At 47.0% G+C, this 6,000-nt stretch overlaps 1 protein-coding gene across 2 annotated transcripts in view; it reads right to left on the bottom strand.

Moving 5' to 3' along the window:
- Positions 1 to 1,655: 1,655 nt before the first annotated feature.
- LOC132386600 (zinc finger protein 229-like) overlaps positions 1,656 to 6,000 on the bottom strand; it is a 41,109-nt gene continuing 36,764 nt past the window's right edge. The window contains exon 4 of one of the 2 annotated variants that reach the window (XR_009509603.1): positions 1,656 to 2,068. The gene's annotated coding sequence lies outside the window, so the exon portion shown is untranslated. Of the gene's footprint in view, positions 2,069 to 3,028; positions 3,144 to 6,000 lie in introns of those variants that run through there. The other variant, XR_009509604.1, reaches the window with a different exon arrangement.

Below are 6,000 nucleotides of genomic sequence, written 5' to 3'. Positions count from 1 at the left end.
TCTAATGTATTTTCCTCTCCCACCAAACCAGGTCATTTACAAAACAGCACAAACGACAGAGGCTCCAGCGCCGATCGCTGCAGACTCTCCTCATTGCAGACCTCCCACTCGAATGTCCCTTCAACTACTACCACCTGTCTTCTATACGCAATACAGTTCTGAATTCAGGCAGCCAATTCACCCTGGACTTTCCCTTGTTCCCTTCACAAACAGAACAGCAAGATTGGCCACTTGCCAGTCCTTCGGGACCTTGCCTGTGTCAAAAGACGACAAGGATACTGGTCAAGGGGTCGGCAATCTCATCTCTAGTCTCCTGCAATAACCCGGGGCTAATTAACCCTTGGGTCCGATCCACCCTAATACGCACCTTAATCGACAAGTGTCAATTGGAACACGTTGTTTTCTGAAAAGAAAATAGACTATGTCAGTGGGAGAACATCAAGGTAAAATTTTGGGAATTTAAGCTTTTCTGGGTCTGTCAGAATAAAAAGGAAAAGTAATACTTTTTGGGAATCTTGATTTTCAAAAGATATTGAGCCTTGGTAAAAAGAAAAATTGAGGTGTGTGTGATGCAGAGGCTGGTTGGAATAAATGTGGTACCTATGGAGAGTAGGAATAACAGTGAACGCTTAAGAAGGAAATCAGCATCGCTATAAGATGGCATGAGGTTGCCCGAGCAGACAAGGTGATGGAAATCCGATGGGATTATACAGATATTTTAAGAACAAAGGGATTGCAAAAACAAAATTGACTCCCTGGATTTTCAGAATGGTAATTTAGACGCGGAGACAAAAGAAAAACAATGCGGGAGATCTTAAATGGAGTTTTTATATCTGTGTTCACCCAGGAAACGGACAGAATCTATAGAAGTGAGACACAGCAGAAGTAGGTCATGGACGTGATACAGATTACAGAGAGGACGTGCTTGCTCATTGAAGCAAATTAGAGTCTGACAGGTTGATCCCTCAGACCCCGAGGGAGACAAGTGCGGAAAGAGCAGAGGCCATAGCTGATATGAGGGTGATGTAGGGGCAGCGAAAAAGGGTGCCAGAGGAATGGGACAGAGGGTCATGAGAGGCGTAGGGGAAGAGTGGGATAAGCGAGAGGAGAGGGCACGTGAAAAGGAGAGCGAGGGTGAGAGAAGGGTAGGAGACCAGGGAGGAGTAAGGGGTAGGGAGAGTGAGGAATATGAATAGTAGTGAGGGAGAAACAGATGAGTATGAGACAGGATTAGGGAGGTTGAAAGGGGGAGGGGAAATAACGGGGGCGAGGAGGGGCTGAGGGAGTGGGATGCGGAAGGAGAGGTGTGCGTCGAGGAGCAATCGGTGTGTGATAGGGGCAGCAAACATGGAGGGATGTGACCGGGGATACCTGAGATGGTCTGCAGGGAGGGAGGGGTGGTGGACTCTGCGAAGAAACAGGGTGACGAAGTCGGACGGCGAAGAACAACGGGGGAGTGAGATGGCTTCAATGACGACAGTGAGCGAGGCGGGTTGGAGGCAGAAGGAGGGAACGTGTTTTCTGCGGAGGGGCAGGAGGGTGAGCATGACGGTGCTGGAGAGAAACAGAGTTGAGCTTGACATGTGGCGAGGTCAGGATTATTGGAACAAGTATTTATTTATCCACAATTGCAAGAACGGTCGTCATGGCTTTTCGTGAGTCACTGAACAAAGCCAGTGTGAGATTGCGGTTCCTTGTCTTTGGACACCTCAGTGGGGATGTTCAGCACGCAAGGTTCCTGGTCTGCGATTTTACACGGGAATTTTCTACAAACGATTCATTCACGGTCTCTGGATCTTATTGCGCACCATTCCAGTCTTTACCACGCATGATTCTCATTCTCTGTATCCCACAGCAGGAGATTCACTGTGCACAGTTCCCGATCTCCAAGTCGAACGTGTTAATCTATCGAGTCCCATTCATCTGCTCTCCATCCCCTCACATCCATGTTCCACGAAAAAAATGCGATGCTTATGGAGTCGAGGAAAAGCAAGATAACATGGAGAGAGAAAATATGAAGGCCAAAAGGTGGGATACGGTTGCTTTACAGAGAAGATGAGTAGGAATCCTAAGGGATTATAAAGGAATTTGAAAATCAGAAGGATTGCAGGGGACACAAATGACCCTCTGGATTATCGGAATGGTAATCTGTGCGTGGAGACAACAAAGATAGTAAAGTTCCGAGGTGGATGTTTGCACCTGTGCTCACTCGGAAAAAGGACACAGAATCTGTAGAAGTGAGGCAAAGAGGTGAGGCCATGGACGTTGTACACGTCACCGATCAGGAGGTGCTCAGACAAATCAGGGTAGATAAATCCTCAACGGCTGACAGGTTGATCCCCTGGATCCTGATGCACGGAAATTGTAGGGACGTAGCGGATATGTTCAAATTATGTTCAGCGACAAGAGACCGACCAGAGGATTGCAGGATAAGTAATTTTGTTCCACTTTTTAGGAATGGCACCAAATTTAAACTGGGAAAATTATAGGACAGTTGCACCTCATATCTGTAGTGGAAGGAATTGGATGGACCAGAATAGTTAACATTTGAACAAACAGGCCTGTTTAGGGACTTCGTGTTTTCTAGAAAATCCTATAGTTTTTTTTTGAAGAGGGATGTTAACAGGAAAATTGATGAAGGGAAGGCATTGGGTATTTTCTGCATGGATTTTGGTAAGACTTTATACAAGGTCTCACATCGGATGATGGTCAATCAAGTTCACTCTCCGGGCATTGTGGGAGAAGGCAGACAGTGGTAGCAGATGGTTGCCTTTCTGACTGGAGACCTGTGACTGGCGGAATGTCGCAGGGATCGGTGCTGATATCCGTTGTTGTTTGTCACATATATCAGTGATATGGATGATAATCTGATTAACCGGATCGTCAAATTTGTGGATGACAGCGACGTTTGAGATGCATTTGACAGCGAGGAGGACTATCAGAGCTTGCAGACGGATCTGCATCAGGTGGGAAAATGGGCTGAAAATGGCAGATGGAATTTAACTCAGGCCAGCGAGTTGTTGCTCTTCGAGATGATCAGCCAGGATAGGAATTTCACGGTGCACGGTAGGGCACTCAGAAGTGCGGCAGAACAAGGGCGCCTGGGAATACAGGTCCACATTTCATTGAACGTTGCGGCACACCTGGACAAGGTAGTAAAGAAATGTTTGGCACATTGTCCTTCATAAGTTAAAGTATTCAGTACAGGAGATTGCGTCAGTTAGGAAGGTTATGAGGCCTAATTTGGAGTATTATGAGCAGTTTACGTCAGCGACCCACAGGAAAAATGTAAATAAGATTGACAGAGTACAACGACAATTTACAAGGATGTTATTGTGACTGCAAGACCCGAGTTATAAGGGAAGATTAAAGAAGTTTACGACTTTGTTCATGAAACGCAGAAGATTTGGGAGAGATTTAATGAAAGTCTACACAGTCATGAGGGGTATAGATAGGTTACATGGGGTAGAGGGATGGGGGGAGAGTGAGTATTAGGTCAGGCGATAGAGGGAACTGAGAGTCCCATTTTTAATTAGCACACTACTACTCCCCACCCCACCCTGGTAGCTCATTTTCAATCAGCCCATCACCACAGCCCCTTGGTAAAACTTCCGGCCATTTGGAACAGCCGAATTTTAAGTGAAACAAATTCCACAAGTATTTCCGGCAGGATGACATTCAGCAATCACTGCTTGTGAAACGAAACCCGCTGTTAACCGTGAGCGAGGGGATTTCTTGTGACAGCAGTTGTCCGGATGGAAATACAATAATCTCATAATGATGGAGTTTATAAATGTTAATAAACTCCTCTGAATCGAGAGGCGCTGAGAAAATCATTGACTATATTTTTTTCCCACATGAGTTGGAATATGTAGTCGAACGTGTTTGCATTAATTTCAGCAGAAAGGCGGCTCCCTGTACCTGAACAGGTAAGGGACGTTTGAGTTGAAACTGTACCTACGCCGGGCAGTCCTGTTTACACACGGGGCGGAGCTCAGACCCTCCCAGAACCCGGACTGGATCAAATCCGCAGCCTGGGACTCGCTGAGTTAAACAGAGAAACTCCGCCCCACTGGTTACGATGAAAGAAAAAGGAGAGATCCACACGGAAATCCGGACAGAAAGGTTAACGCAGCCTGTTTGTTTTCCTCTTTAGGGTTGCTACATTGACCCCACTCCTGCCTCCTCCCGCTGTCAGACCCGTCCTGAGCCGGTGAGAGTTAGTGTGACCCGGACTGCGGCAGTCCCGCTCTACCCCGGCTCACCCGGCCCTGTCCATCTGTAATGAGCGACGGACACATCACAGCCGAGTGGCCTCGGGAGCAGCAGCTCAGACTCAGCTCTCCGTACACGGTGAGAACACCGGTGCAGGACCATTGTCGGTCACCCGGGAAGTCAGACAGTGATTTCCCGGGACCACACTGAACGCCGTCCAGTTACAACATCAGAGGTAAGTGTTGTCTATGATTCTGCACAACGATTCAGCGTTTACAGCGAGGCTCGGCTTTGGTCGGAATCGGGAGTGAATTTACTGGGAGAAGGGAGTCCTGACATGTACATGTTAACGGGACAATCATTGTCCAAATGGATTAAGAGAAACGATGCCGTTGCCTTCAACCAGAAGTACTTTCCAGGGTGGTTTTTAATGAGTGCGAGCAGAAGATACCTTTCACCCCGATAGTGACACGTGAAATCCCACGGGGTAGTGACCCATCACCGGTCTCTCTCTCCCTCATTAAAACACAGAATAACAGGACGAGATCCCAGTTATATTACGGAATGTCTCTTTTGGTAATGCCTCGGTTTGACTTATTTGAAGAAAGCCTGAAAATTATTTGAGCACATGTCCAGATGAAGTGAGTCTGAGATTAAACGCAAAATGCTGGAAACTCGCAGCAAAGTAACTGATAACGTTGTGGGATCGAGACCACATGCAATGTTCCGTGCAGCACATCATTGGGACTATCTCTTCCTGTAGCAGAAAGGGTTAAACTTCCTTTAGATTTGAAGGGCAGTGTTCTGTCCAACCGGTTGAATTTAGTCTCTGCATAACGGCCGCTCCCTGTTCAGAGGAATGTATACGAGCAGGTAAATACTTGCACGCAGACACTGGGCTCCGAGACTCACAGAACCAGCCGCACCTTCCCAATCAGTCAATCATTTGGCCGCTTGCCCTTTCCATTCCAGTCCTAATGAAGGGACTCGGTCCGTAACGTCGACTATTTACACCCATCCATAGATGCTGCCTGACCTGCTGAGTTCCTCCAGTATTGTGTGTGTTGCCATGGTTACGAGAGATCCGTGTGGGGCATGGGCGGGGTTATTTGTCAGAACCGACACACGGTATCCACACTCACAGAATATTCTTGGGGAGTTACGGTGAGAATAATTCAGCCTCTGATATTTATTTCGGATCTTTATTTCCAATTAGCCAGTCCTCTGTGCATTGGATCAGCGGTCAAGGAGATATTTTAAGCCACTTTTGTCTGTGGTGCTTTTTGTCTTCCGACTGTTACCGGCTTGCACAATTTACATTTTCCACAAGTTAAGTAAAGGTTAAGAACAGCTCTCGAACAATGGCCACCTGTTTCAAAGCAAGAGAGCGAGATCCGTACAGCAAAACACCTGCTTCGTTTTCAGAATGTCTTATTTCAGACGAAATATCGATTGTTCCTGCGCCGATTGGGAGAGTTTTGAACTCTGCTCCTCAATGGCCAGTGGAAGCAAAGTCTTCCACTCTGTTTATGGCCGATATTGTCGATAAACAGCGGGATTGAAGTGTTTCGGGGATGGACAGGGGTGGGGGGGGGGGTGAACGCGTAATTACATTTTAGATCAGATCTGCCGTGACCTCATTATCTGCAGCAGCAGCTTCTAGCAACCGTGTGGTCCAGTTATACGTATTGGTGTGTTGACACGAAAAGCTCTGACAATTTAATCAGTGCAATTTAGTATAATGACGGCTTGCGAAGAGGGATATGATTTTATTATAGGGTTGAA

The sequence above is a fragment of the Hypanus sabinus genome, unplaced genomic scaffold (assembly GCF_030144855.1).
Source record: "Hypanus sabinus isolate sHypSab1 unplaced genomic scaffold, sHypSab1.hap1 scaffold_122, whole genome shotgun sequence".
NCBI classification, from domain to species: Eukaryota; Metazoa; Chordata; class Chondrichthyes; order Myliobatiformes; family Dasyatidae; genus Hypanus; species Hypanus sabinus.
Note: the sequence above shows the minus strand (reverse complement) of the source record. Positions and strands in the feature narration are given on the sequence as shown.